We start from the raw sequence: 14,752 nt of genomic DNA on the forward strand, positions 1-14,752 counted from the left end.
TGACAGCAGCATAGCCCAGTAAAAAACGTCAATGTTTTATTTCTTTTTAACCGCCAGCAAAACAACAGTTTATTTATCTCGTCATTCATTCATTCACTGAAGAGACTGGTTTCTGGCATTGTTTCAAAACAACAGCGGCAGATTTGGAGGAACAAAGCTTTAGGTCCATTATCAAACTTGCAATTGGCAACATTACACCCCAGTGCCACGGAGAACGGAACTGGCATTAAAAGCTCCCAATGTCACTTTTCTGAAGTCCTGGTCTCAACTCTGCTTTTAATCTCTGCACACCAATATTCCCAAGAACAGCACAGTATTCTTTTCTCCAGCATCACTTACTTGAGGCGGGTGGGTATTTTATTTAAGTGTACAGATGAGCCATGCCCCTGATCAAAAGGATGGCTCTGTGAAGGAAGGTATGCCATGGGATTCAGCGGCGTGGACAAGCAGCAGTCCTTCCTCCCAATTCACCAGGCCATCGTGCTGACAATGATACATGTCACTCGTAGTGAAATTTCAATATTCACGTGACACAGCGTTGAATTTTATTGCATGAACCATGTTCACAGTTCTGTACTCACCTAAAAAATGTTAAGGATGCAAAGGAGATCCTTAACAGTCGAAATGTTAATATGGAAAACAGTTGTAATGGACTAAAATATTCTTTTTGTTTGTTTGTTTACAAGCTTCTTGAACAGTATTGCAGATCATTCAGACAGTTTTAATTACACACAGACATTACTGACAAATGGTCATTGGAGTTAAGACTAGAAATTGCATGTAGTTTGTTAACAGACAGTCACTTGCTGGTGCAACAAGGCATAATTCTAGGGCGGTGTTTCAGGAGGAGAGAGCATGGATATGTGTTGTCCAACCAACCTGCCAGCTGGTGGTGGCCCAGGAAGGTGAGGGGACCAGAAGCCGCCACCTGGAGTCTCCCACATCTTCAGGATGCTTTGGCTCCCACAGCAGCCAGCACTGGACTACTCAGCATGGCTGATTTGCCAAATGCGGTCTTAATTTAATAACATACTTTCTATGCGATAAAGGTTTCTATTAGCTAATGATACAAATAATAATATGATACCCTTCTGGGAAAAGCTTTTCTCTAAACCAAAAATAGCAGAATTAAGTAGTCATGGATGACACCTCTAATTCTGCATTTTGGATAAAGGAAATCAGTTCACCAAAGAACAATGCACACAGGCGCAAAGTGCAGTATATCCCAACACTAATGGTTCTTCTTTACAGAGCCCCTTGTAATAATATAAACACTATCATGAGAAGGGGGGGCCTTTATTGGGGTGCTTCATCCAGCATTATTAGTATTACCACATCCTGTGACCTGGAAAGAATTGTAGAAAGAGTGTAAAAGCAAAAAAAAAAAAAAAAAAAAAAAGCAACTTGAGAAGACAGCCTGTCAGGTTTCATATTAACAAAATTTCAGGTTCTTCTTCCAAGCGTGCAATGGGGCTATTGGTACTTTCCTCAGATTGGGGCAGAAGAGCATTTTCTCAGAGATAGTCTAAGGCCACAATGGGCTCTGAAATAACTTGACTGTATGCAGCGCATCTTTCTGTGCTGACATCAATTATTTATTATTTTGCTAAATATTTTCTAGATGGGCTTTGCTTTATTTTAAGAAGGGTTAAGCTTTAAGAGGCAGGGGTGGTGCTCTGAGGAGATGCAGATCTGCAACATCGTGGCATGCTCCTGGACAGCGTCCCTGTCAGGGGACAGCACGGAGGAGCGGGAGGAGCGGAAACAGCATTCCTGGAAGCTGGTGAGAGCCCCCTAGCCCCAGGGACCACAGTGTTTGGGTCAGAGAAAGGAGGGTGTGGGCAGGCAAGGAGGAATGAACAGGGCTTTCTGGGAAAGGGACAGAGACAGGCCCAGCGAGGCAGTCCCTCCAGGCGGGGAGAGGGTACAGGGTCGCAGTGGAGAGCAGGGGATCTGAGAAACCAGTGGCAGACGGAGGTGCCAGAGATCTGCACGGCTGCATATTGAAGTTTGCAAAACCGAAACAGGCTATGAGCCATGGTGAATCTTATCCAGGAGACGCGGAGAACAAGATCTGTTTCCAGGGATGGAGAGGAAGTCAGTCTGAGAGTGAGGACATGGTGTGGGGTGGGGAGGGCGCCGTGCTGGACAGCCAGGGACGTGAGCATCAAGGACAAGGAGAGGTCCAGTGATGTCAGGGCGTCTGTCGAAAGACACGGTAAGAGAAAAGGAGAAGGGGAAGGGAAAGGAGGGAGGGAAAGGACTTTGATGTTCTGGCTTTCGAAGTGGCCCTGTGCCAAAATACCTGCTTCCCACATGAGTTGTCATCGTGCTGTCAGCATAGAGCTGAGTAACGCGTCACTTCCACAGGAAGGAAACCCTGCCCAACAGAAGAGCGGACACTGGAATAAAGATCCTCAGGATGGCCCCAAAGAGGAAGTAAGTGTAGTGACAAAGAGAGCTGCAGGTGGGCGACACACCGCAGGTGCCACTGGCCGGTGTGGTGAGCGGTGGGGAGCACAGAGTGGAGTGAGCAGCCCCCGGGCCGAGTCCGGGTGACCAGGAACACAGCTACACCCACAGGTTTCATTATGTGGTGGAAATTCAACTTCAACCAGCCCCCTCTCCCCATAGGAAATCGTGTATAAATGACGTGCACACCAACAGATCAGCACACTTTCAGGTAAGTCCTGCGTTTTCCTAGAGACCAGAGCTCGGTCCCCAAACTTATGCTGTCCGTTTCTACATAAAAGATGAGGTTTCCCCTGTTCTGTGGGTGAAGACTCAAGTCCGTGACCAGATGTCTGGGAAGTATCTCTTCCGCATCTCATCTTCTCAACTCCAACATCACTAACTTAACTTCAGATACGCTGTAAATACTTTGGTATCCCTCTGCCATGAGCTCAAGCTAAAAACAAAAGAAAGACAAACATTAGCTTCTTCCTTGTGAACATCACCTAATGCTTTCTTTCTGTTTCTGATCCTGTTCTCGGATCACTCTCCCCTGGCCTCTGCCAGCTTCCACCGTCATAAATCCCTCATGCAACTGCATTGGTTTCCTTGAAAGCAGCGTCAGCACTGTGTAACTATGCACGTGACAGTGATGTTCTGTGGTTTTGGATGCTGCGCCTCCCAACCATGGGTTTCCATTGCATCCCTTGCACCTACCACAGCATAGTTGTTCAATAAACTTTTTGAGTAAACCGTGGAAGAAAAAATGAACATCACAGATGATGTGTCTCCTATTACCATGAGCTTGGCTTTGCATTTCGGAAGGCCTCTTGGCCTGCCCGGCTTCCTCCACCAGTAATGGCCTGAGCTCTTTCTTGCCCTGAGGAGGCCTGGCTGTGTGACAAGACACACTTGGGGGGCTGTCACTGGCTGCTGTCTTTGCTCTCCAGAAGGCGCCAAGCCAGCTTCAGTATGCCAGCTTTGATTAAATTCTTTTGACTCTGGGCTTCCCTGTGACAGGGAAGGGGGGAAAGGGGTGTTGGATCATCCTAGCAGGGCAGAAAGTGAAAATACAGTTTTCATTTATTAGAAACCATGTCTACCAAACAGCACTTCGGAACTCTGATGCTGTCCCATTACCACATAACAACGTGGTTTGCAAAGAATCCATCACTCTGTCCTACTTCAGTTGGCTCCTACCATGACCACACGGCTTTTCAAACTCCAACATTCTGGTTCCAAAATCCACTTGGAGCTTCATCCCGGCTCCCCCTCCCATGGTGCCAAGCCTCAGCTTGAGAATTAAACCACAAAACACATGGAAATACAATGTTCCAATCCATCTAATTAATGCATTAAGTCCCTCATTTACATAGAACAAATTTCCCTTTATGCTCTCCGTTGCTTGGCAATTGCTTGCCTCAAGAAAATATATTAGCAGTTAAACTGCAGCTTCACAATAACAGAAATTGTAACAAAGACACCAGCCATATTTCAAAACGCGTGTTCCAGAAAGGGGAGGAAGATCCGCAGTTGGTGGAGGGGGGTCTTCCTATCTCAGGGTAGCTCCACCCCTCGATTTCAAAAACACGGTAAGGAAATAACATCAACTGCTCTGTAGTCAGGTGGACAACAAACCAGCACCTCCCCGACAGGGCAGATGCTGAACGAAACGTATAGCAAGGAACTCACAAAAAGCTACCAAGCCCTACTGGACCCCGGGGGGAGGCAGATGGAGTGGCAACTTTGATCCTAAATGAATCCCAGCTTGTGCCAACAAGCCACGTGCTCCCAGCTCGAAGGAGGGCGTGGCTGCGAGAGCAGCTCTGGGCCTGCCCTCCGGGAGCTCCGGGGCGGATCCCTGGAAGTGCAAAGAGCACCGGAAGTGCAAAGAGTCCCGGAAGTCAAAGCAGAAGGAGAAATGTCGCTTCTAAAGACGGAATTCATCGTGAAAATAGTTAAGTGCAAAGCAGCATGACTGTACCATTGCCCAGGTAAACCTCATGGCACTCCAGCTCAGCTCGTGGAACCCTAGAAGAATGTCTCAGAATGCAGGCTTGGAATGTCTGGCAGGGTGTTGGAAAGTTACCTAGATGGATAGCTCACATGTTCTCACGCGTGTTAGCCTAACTTAAAAATACATTTCAACCACATCACTGTCTCCCAGGGAAATTATGCATATCTGCCACTTTTATATAACAGGAAAATACACAAAACATTTTGTATACGTAAAATAATACCATATATTATGTAGATGTGCCAGCTCCTCACGAGGAATGTAAACACTACACACTACAAACCTATGCTGATAACAATAAAATGATTTAAAAGGCAAAAGAAATTTCTTTATCTGCTTAACAAAATGCTGGAAAGTAGGAATTTGTACCATCTTCTCTTTTAAGATGAATGCATTCAGTTTCTATGTAGTGCAACTCTTGTTTGTCCAACATAGGAAAATAAGAAATTTGCAGAGTGGTGACAAGTCCAGGTTCTGTGATTCCAAACCTAAGCTCCAGAGGAGAAATAAATTAACATGTTGCATGTCAGCATGCTAAATGTGAGATGGTTACACTGCCAGTACAGGTTCCTGGGCAGGCTTTCAGAATCAGTACAAAATGGCCCAATTTCCTATAGTGGCACTAAATTAAAATGGGCATTTTCTCAGAACGTTGCTTTTCAGTGCATCCTTTCTATACAAATATTGATGGAACAAAGAAAATGGGAGATTCTTGAGAGAGTCCAAAGGAGTTAGGATGCATCAAAAAGAAAATAAATGGAAACAAACAAGTGTAATGTTAATCAGCCCCTGATAGCGCTCCCATTGTGAAAGCGTGGATTTTGAGGGGTCTGGTGCTAACTTTCTGCCACTCGTGGATGATGCTGGCTGTTCCAGATCACGGGCTCGTGCCTGGGGCTGCTGTGTGGGACCCTTCCAACCACTAACACAGGTTTCTGCATGATAGAAAGGTTGATGGGCTATGGTTTAAATTTCCCAGACGCTCATTCCAGAGTCCTCTTCCGCCTGCTTTTCTGCTTCTGCACGACTCAGTAGTCACCAAACACTCCTAAGGAAGTCTCTTGTTGCTCCTGGTTTCCACCACAACCACAGACTTTGGAATCTTGTTGACTTTCTTCTGCAGCATTAGAAATGGTTGCTAAAGGAGCGTCCCTCCTGACTTTCAGTCTCACTCAAGGCTCTGACCCTGTTGTTCCCTGATCAAAATCTTTATCCATCCAATGGAACCATTCAGGCCATCACAGGACCCCTGCTCCTCTCTTTACCCTCCCTAGAAGGCTTTGGGTTCCCCCAATTTAAACTCCCCCCTGCCTGCCTCTGCACCTGTTGTTTATCCCCCTCTGTCTGACAGTCCTGGTCTCCCTCTACTCTGCTTCCCGCAAACAGCTTCACATCTGTCACTCCAGCTTCTCTTTGAGGACCAAGAGCAAAGCCACTTCTTCCCAGTCTGTCCCAGCATCGCCAGTGCTGTGCTCGGAGCTCGGCCTGCTCTGCGGCCTGTAAAGCTTTACACAGCACTGTGTGTGGCACAGCTCAGGACCAGGGCAGAGTGATCCCTAGTGCAGTGTTCTCAACCCCTGCAAGGCGGATGCAGCATTATAATCCCAGCCTTGTGTGCAAATCCAGTGGTGTCCTGGGAAACCATTAACGACCAGCTCTTAGAGAGTAAAAATCCCTGATGTTCAGTGCTTATCAATTTCTGCGGCACAGATTCTCTGTCTACTATGGCCGACTGTAAGCAGTGGTTCCAAGCTGTTATTGCCAAAAGCAGAGTTAGAAAGAGAGGTGCAGGCAGGAACACACCCACCTCATCGGATAGTTCCATAAATTGATAAAATGCATATGAGTTCGAAAGCATAGATAATAACACAGCCCTGAAGAAGCAAAGCAGAGTTTTGATTATATCTAAAACTCTCAAAAATAATTTCAATAGCCATATGTTTATATCATTCAAATTTTAGCGATGGTTATGTTTACCAAACAGCTGCAAATATATAGGTTTATTCTTGTGAGCTAGAACAAAAAGTGTCCATCATTGGGGTAAACCCTTTTCTACCCCGAGATTCTCGGTGTGACCTTGAAGTTAGTTCACAGATGAGGGTTTTATTTTCTCATCTGAAATGCAACTGTAGATTACTAAGTCATTGAAAGGATAAAACATTTAAAAGCATGTCGAAAAACGTGGTAATTTCACACTTCAGCATTGTTAGCTCTGTTTTTTAGGACCCTATAGCCCTCAGAATTGCGTTTTGAGTTTGATAAGAGTGGCTTATAAATTAAGTCACACAAATGACAAGCTTTGTTTCATTCCTGAATGTCTCCTTATGGGCAGATTTTAGAGTTAATAGCCAGAATAAAACATAAATACATGTCATCAAGTCACTGGAGCAGAGGGGCTGCCCTCCTCTGTCTGGCTGTCTGTCTAAGGGTAAACTGTCAGTGTCCACAGTAGCACGGAAGCTGGAAGACAGCCGTATTAAACTCAGTGACTTTTGTTTATGGGAAACAGTGTTCTCAGGCATGTTTGCTTTTTGTAACAGGTGGTGTTTGAATATAAAGTGTGGCTCATGGCGAGATCGGCCAGAGGTTTCCTCGGTTGGAGGCACAGCATCAGAAAGGAGTGTTGGCTGTGGCCTTATGAGATGGTGGTACATCTCAAAGCTTGCAGCTGTTCCTTGTTATACACTTAGTATGTTTGTATCCTTTTCTTTTTGTAGAGTGCCAGTCTCCTTGTGTCATCAATAATTTCATCCCTTCTCTAATTCCCCCAATTCCTTTCCGAAGCATTCTTCTGTCAGCCTAAGGCAAGGCCATAATCTCCTTTATCCTGCACAGTGCACATCACCTCGTTGGTCGATTTTATTGCTCTTCTTCCATTTACCTCTAAAATGTAAAGCACTTATCCAAGCCAGGTGTCATGCTGCATGTGCCTGTGATCCCAGCTTTCTAGGACTTTGAGGCAGAAGGATCACGAAGTTTAAGCCCAGTCTGAGAAACTTACTGAGACCTTGTCTTAAAATTTAAAAAGAAAAAGGTAAAAAGGGTTAGGAATTTAGCTCAGTGCGAAGGCCGTGACTTCGATTCTCAGTACCACCAAATAGAAAAAGAAGAAAAGACTCGTCCACACGCGTTGCTTCCGCTCTTTTCTTCTTCTTGTCTTTAACTCTGCAGAGTCAGTGCTTTGGTGGCCGCATCTCCTGGCCCTGTCCAGCCCAGCAGCTGGGTTCCTTCCCACCCGGGCGCACTCCTCACTCACCTGGGGACCTCTGCTTGTGTGAATTCTCTGCCTGACTCTTTCTTTCCTGTCTTCTCTCACACTATATGTATGCTGTGACTCAGCTGTCACTAGCTGGCCAGTGACTTCCCCACCGTCTCTCACAATCCTTTCTGCCTATGGTTGCACCTATTGTACATGAATCCCCAAGATGCCCCAGATAGTGCACAGCTGCCCGCCCCCATCTTTTTTACTTTCTTTTTGTGGGGAAGGGCTGAATTCTACCCTTTCACCAATGGCATTATTAACTGCCTAGAAAATTAAAGTTAACACTTCACAATCATCTTTGCCTTCTCCATTTATTCAGGCTCACATCCCAGCAAGCAGGAAGTCCCTCCTTCTACTCTGTGGTTCACTTCCTGTAAAGCTCTCCAGAGTGTCCAACCTGATGACTTGAACACAGTCCTCTATCTTAGAGACAGCTCACAGCTTGGGTTTGAAACTGCTCCTCCGCCCCTGCACCAAACCCTTGCTCGTCAGCTGCGGAGACTTTGGGGAAGTGACTGCATACTAGATCAGGAAAGTTCTAATGATGAGATTATAAATGAATGGTATTATCCCGAGGTGATGTGAACAGCAGGTAAGGCCTCCTTGAAAGGAGAGATCTCGAATCATGACCTTGGGGACCATAGCTGGTCCCTGGCCCCTTCCTCTCTCTCTCCCACGCAGGCTCTTTCCCGTTCTCTACTTCCCGGTGGCTATAATGTGAGTAGCTTTCTTCCGCCATACCTTGCACCCTGACATTCTGTCCCAGCCAGGCCCACAGTAGTAGGGCCAGCTGACCACAGAAGCTCTGAACTGTGAGCCAAAGTAACCTTTCCACCTCTCATTGGCTTTTCTCCCACACTTTGTGACAGAGATGAAAAGATGACCAACAAGAAGGCTTCTCCTCTCCAACTTGTTAATGCCCACGTTTCTAAGCAAAATTCTGGTCTTATCAATCCAGACTCAGAAAGTTTCACTGCCTCTACCACAGAAGGAGGAAATTACAAATGCCCAGCCTGACACTGAAATGGGTTACTGTATTGCCCTCCTGATAGCCCACCACTCCCTAAGCCCCAGGTCTGCCCCGGTGCCCTGCTCCTGCCCCAGACACCTGACCTCTTCTCCATCCACTTACACTCTGCCGCCTCCTTTGCAGTGAATACACTCTTCTTTTTAATTCTCCCTCAGTTTGTTGAAGGAAGGCCTCAAGCCCCAGCTGGAGATCCTGGGAACTTTTCCAAATCTCCCAGTTGTGCCCCCTCTTCCTTCCGTGCCTTTCTGATGCTCCCTTGGCATTTTGAACTCAATCTCTCCCAGTCTTTTCTAAAACTGGTGTGTGTCTGTGTGTGTGTGTCTGTGTGTGTGTGTATGTGTGTGTCTATGTGTGCCCTCGTGCAGCCAGCTTGAGAACAGGGCTGTGTATCTTAGTTATGTTTTTATCATGCGCAGCACCACCAAAGTGCCTCTTGGGAGATGAGGACCTGAGGAATTCGACCAAGAACCTCTTTCAGCTGCCTCCACTGTGACCCCCAGACTCATTTCTCCCCGTCACACCCATGGCCATTTAAAGCCATAGAACCTATCCTTCTGTATTCTTCCTTTTCATGCTCAGTCACTTTCACTGTTCCTAGTTCCTGGTCACACATATTTATTTTGCAGTAGATGCTTTCCATAAATCAGGCGAATTAAGACTCAGCAATCCAGGACAGTTTCAGGCAGAAACCCTGGCAAATCCCATGGCACTTACAGCCCATCACTCCAAAGACACATAATGAAACTATCACAGAAGGTTTGTGGACAGCCTTCCCTCCCCCAGAAACCTACTGGCCAGACATATGAAGGATTGGAGAGTTTCAGTCTAAAACTCCTGGAACTGGAGAGAGTTTTACAAATACTATCAATATAAGTGAAAACATTTTCCTTTTTCCCCCATTTTTTTCTTTCTCTCTTTTTTCCCCTTGGCTATTCCTCCCTTTCCTCCTCCCTAGAAACAAAGCTTTCGTAAATAAGGAGGGAGAGAAGGGTTGAAGGGAGGGGAAGGAAATGGGAAAAAAAGAAGCAGCAGCAAGATATATCGTGTACAAGTACAGATTCCTGTGATGAATGTGATTATTAGGTATATTGAAAATGTACCAATAAAAATAAATAAATAATTGTGAAAACAACATTACTAAGTCACTTATCACTGATAAAATGAATATAAAAATGTAAGCATTTTAAGAGAGCTCTTAAGAGAGCTCCTGGAACATCGAGGAGTATACATCTTATGATTTTTATCCCACTGGAATTCCAGAGCCTCAGGAGGCAATTTTCCTTTAAAGAGTCTTTTATTGCAAATCATATAATGACATTTTTGAATTAGTATGCTATTTCAGTACCTAACGGATTTTCTCAACTATTCGGTAGTAATTGTAACTAAATAATCTCCAAACGTTGGTGAAGAAGAAACATCACATTGGTCTAAAATATTAGAATAGTGCTTGCATTGTTTGTCCTTTTTTCAAGGGTAGCCTTATGAATCTGAAGAAAATACTTAAAAGGAGCCATGAAATCAGCAGGAAAACTCCTTGAATGATAATATTCCCTGATATAATTCAGTATAACCTTATCAGCAAATTGTCAAGTAAAAAAATGACACTTCAAATTAAGTGATATTTTGTCGGTGTCGTAGCAATGCCTGTAATCTCAGCACTCTGGGAGGCTGAAGCAGGAGAATCACACATTTAAGCCCAGCCTAGGTAACTTAGTGACTTAGAGAGACCTGACTGAGAAGAAAGAAAAGAGAAAGGAAGGAAGGAAGGGAAGGGAAGGGAAGAAGGGAGGAAGGAGGAAGACCTGGGAATGTCAGTGTTTAATCCCTAGCGGCACAAACACACTTGAACCATGGCAAAAGCGCGCTGTCAGAATCTCTTTGCAAATTGTTTGTAAGACCTGTTGCTCGCTTTCTGTTTATTGCGGAACTGCGAGAGGAATATGTTCTCAGGTTCCTCACGCATCCATTTTTGGTGGTGCCCTCACTGCCTTGGTCAGTGTGCTGCAGACCCAGCCCTTGGTCCTGGAAGGTCAAGATCGGAGCATGGGAGAACCCCTGTTTTCACAAGCTCCATTGTCTAGTAGACAAGAAATAAAGAACTGCTTTAGAGCCGGGCATGGTGGCGCACGCCTGTGATCCCAGCACTCGGGAGGCTGAGGCAGGAGGATCACTGTGAGCTTGAGACAAGCCTGGGCTACACAGTGAGTTCCAGAGCAGTCTCAATTACATAGTGAGACCCTGTCTCAAAAAACCAAAAAAAATAAGAAGAAAGAAAGAAACAAAGAACTGCTTTAAAAGCACAGCAGCTGCTCTGGGTTCAAAAAGCCAGGCTTCTGAGGAGCTCGAGGTGGGGGGAAGTGCTCTTGGGGGACCAGGAGACCTGAAGGAGAGGGGGTAAGGGGTTAGGTAGGAATGAGAGGGTTTAGAACCCAACCATGAGAGAAAGGGAGCCATGGGGAGGAAGGGAATTTCCATGTAGCTGTGTCAGGAAGTCTGAAAGGAGAACCGGGAAGTGACAAGGTGGGGTATGGGCGAAAGTCCAGTCACACGGCACCTGAGGGCCTTGGTAATAATCAGACAGTTCCAAGACACAGTGAGGAGCTGCAGTACTCTGATCCAGGAAGTCACCAGGGTTGGCTCGGCCTTTTAGGAACTCACCCTGGCCTTAGTATACACGAGTCGGCCCCCTCCCGGAGGAAGCATCTCCATGTCAGTATGTGGCCAGAGTCCTCAGCGGATGGGCTGTTCTCACCACCACGGTGTCCTGCAGCTCCAGCGCTCAAAAACCTGATCAGTGGAGTCACCGGAAGAGCTTTGTAATGAGCTCCTTCCCGCCTGTTTCCCTGGGTGGTCTAATCAGGGGACTTGGGGAGGTGACACGCACCTCTCTCTCTCCAGTGACTTCTGCACTGGTACAGGTGCTTGCCGGGTGCCCCGCCTTCCTGGTCCAGCACAGGCCTTGGGGTCCGGCGGCAAGGAGTGGCCATCAAGAGCTGGCAGAAATACCCCCAGCCACTCCCAGTGGGCACTGTCCACATCATCCTCTTTGCCCCTTGTGGGCTCTGACAGCTTAGACCAAATGTGTCTTCCACAGCAAGGTTTTACCTGAGCACTGTGATCGGATCTGGTCTCTCACTACTTCAGATTCCTGTAGGATCTTGTACTCCATAATAACATTTATAACTTTCCAGATTCTGATCGTTTCTTAAGTCCTGAGACCCGAATTCCTGTGTGTACGAATGTGCATACAGGCAAGCTTAGGGTAAGCCCTGGCCAATATCTAATCAATGGACCCAAATATCAGTATAAGGAGAAGAGAGGCCTTGGGGAGAAAACTCAGTGCACATCTTCACTTCACAGCTACATCTTGGGACACAGAGATGAACACCAGGATAAACATTAGCTCGATGGACCATCAAAGGGTGTAGAATGTGACATTGTTACCATAGAGGACAATAAACGTTTAAGTTCTTGCCTTTTTTTCCCACTAAAGGATTCTAAAGTATCAGAATAAAGCAAATTGTTCTGGGGGATGTATAGAGGTGGAAACTACTGGGGTTCTTGTGAATATTCCACTGGAGGGGACAGCCAAAGAAGAAAGAGCCTCAAAGGAAGCACAACTTTGTAACAGTTATGGGTGTAATATCTACCAGATGTCCCAGATGTTTTCAAATTACACAAGTGCAACTCTTTCCCACAGCCCATTTGCAAGTGGACCTGACAACCGCAGCCCACAGAAATCAAAGACTGTGACCTCCCATAAATTCTGCCACGCTACATGGAACAAATATCTGTCAGGTTTTCTTACTTAAATTTCTCTTCCTTTAAGAAGGCAGCATCTGGCTCCAAACTTCACATTTCATTGAAAAATCCTTTAATAATAGCATTAATTTGCATCGTTGTTGCATTCCAGCGGGCTGTCTGTGACGAGGAAGCCTGCTCGGCCCGTGGAAGTCAGCCAGCTACACAGGGGGTGCCCCGGGCGCTGAGGTGAGATTTTGGGGGACACTGCCTGGGTCCTGCCCTGAGATAGCATCAGGTGTTACAGTGGAGGAATAAAAGTGAAACATTTTCCAAAAAAATTTGAAAATGCGGTTGGAAAGGATGACGCTTTTGAGGCTTATCAGAAGGACACTCAGGACGGATAATTCAGGAGTGGAGACAGAGGCCAAGGTCCTGACAGGTTTTGGACTGAATTTAGACTGCAGTTTTTGAGGGTTGTATTTTCATGCTCTCACTTGACCCTGTCTCTTTGCTTATCTTTCTAAATGACTTATTCCTTTTCACTGGAAAATAAAACTCGGAACACTTCCCAGAGTAAATGAGCCTTTGTCCCTGCTGGAAAGGAGCAGGGTGCAGAGGGAGAGGGAGTGGCCCTGCCAGCAGAATTGTAAATCGCCCTTCAGCTGAGCAGCTCAAGTCCCAGAGTCAGATCGGGGACACAAGGCAGCAGGTACCTGGGGGGACCCAGGCCAGGGCCGGCAGGGCAACACAGCCTGCAAAGATGTGCCCCTTCTGGAAAGACTTGATAAACACTGAAAAGCCCCTGCCCTCCTCTGCCTAGGGCCTGGGGAATTTTCTGAAGATAAAATGCCAGACCACTCCATGAAGTTGCAGCTCACACTTCTGTCCCTGGCTGCTCACACCCTGGGGTGCGGATTGCTTGGTTGTTTCTGTGACTTCTTGTCACACACAGTTACAAGTCCCTTCCTAGATTTGTACTTCTCCATTTCCAGACAGCAAGAGAGAGAGAGAGAGAGAGAAAGAGAAAGAAAGAGAGAGGGGGTTTGGTTTCTTCCAGTTTCCATGCTAATGATCTAATTTTAAAGCCCGTTTCCCCCGGCGACCTTGTCTACATGAAAGGTATGCTGAGAATATTTTATTTTTGTATTGGGTGTCTTCTCAGCTTTTCCTTGTTGTCTTATTTAAAGCCATACTGGGGGCACTTGCAATGCCTAACAATAACTGCTGAACAAACACTGCCACAGGACGCTGAAATAGGCGGCCCCAGGAGAGGGAAGGGACAAAGAACAGGAACAAGTCTCTTGGAGTCAACTGAGAAATATTTTCCGAGCTATTATTTCACAGTAGAAGTTTTCTACTAAAACACTGAAGAGAAAAAAAAAAAAAAAACATTAAAAGGAGGAGGCTTTGGAAAAGTGATCTGTGCTCTGACCCCTTGTCAAACTTAGCTTTGTAAACATTTTTATGTTTGTCATTTTGTGATAGGAGAAGCCCACGATGCGGTAACCCAAAGCTAGACAAGTGTCATTGTTGTCAATCACCTTGTACATGAGACCCTGTGGTCTGTCCCCAAGCTCGTCCAGGGAGGACCTTCTTAGGATTAGAAAAGGCTTCCATTTTCTCCAAACACTTAATGTTTTTGTTTGCTTTTACCTTTACTAGTGCATATCTGTGGAACGTCACATTCATCCCGGTGAGTCGGTACATGGAACATCTTGTTTCTGTTGACCCCCCTTTCCTTCTCCCTAAACCCCTCCTTCCATCTCTCGGTCCCTTTCCCTTTTACAAAAGATCCATCCCCATGACTGATTTTACCTTCAGGGCTCTCTGATCTATAGGATACAGGAGATGCTTTTGATTCTTTTGTGTTTCTTTACACAGGCTTCGTGGACTACTGGCCTATTTTGGAGAAAGTTCCATGAGCCACTGAGAAGGATGCATCTTCTTTTGCAGTAGGGCAGACCCTGTGGATATCTGTCAAGTCCATTCGCCTGGAGGTGTGGCCGAAACACTTTACAATAAAACACACAAGAAAAACGAACAAGCAAACCTTTTTATCTCTACAAATTCATTGTGAGCAGAACTCCTAGAATTATGCAGTATACAATCCTCCCTTCTGTAAAGGGCTTGACGTTATGTTCACACCCTTTTAGTTTCCCCACCCAAGATTGGAGGGAGGAAAATATTCCAGAACCTTCGCTTAGACTTTTGACAAAGTACAATAGTTAAGGGAAGTAATCTCACTGTT

At 45.9% G+C, this 14,752-nt stretch overlaps 1 long non-coding RNA gene across 1 annotated transcript; it reads left to right on the plus strand.

Annotated features, from left to right (window-relative positions):
• Window positions 1-1,731: 1,731 nt before the first annotated feature.
• Window positions 1,732-14,203, plus strand: LOC117285120. Its single transcript, XR_004516094.1, has 4 exons — window positions 1,732-1,783; window positions 2,371-2,439; window positions 12,674-12,750; window positions 14,167-14,203. It is a non-coding gene; the product is annotated as an uncharacterized LOC117285120 (long non-coding RNA).
• Window positions 14,204-14,752: the final 549 nt, after the last annotated feature.

The sequence above is a fragment of the Fukomys damarensis genome, unplaced genomic scaffold (genome assembly GCF_012274545.1).
Source record: "Fukomys damarensis isolate Sample0158 unplaced genomic scaffold, DMR_v1.0_HiC HiC_scaffold_6, whole genome shotgun sequence".
NCBI classification, from domain to species: domain Eukaryota; kingdom Metazoa; phylum Chordata; class Mammalia; order Rodentia; family Bathyergidae; genus Fukomys; species Fukomys damarensis.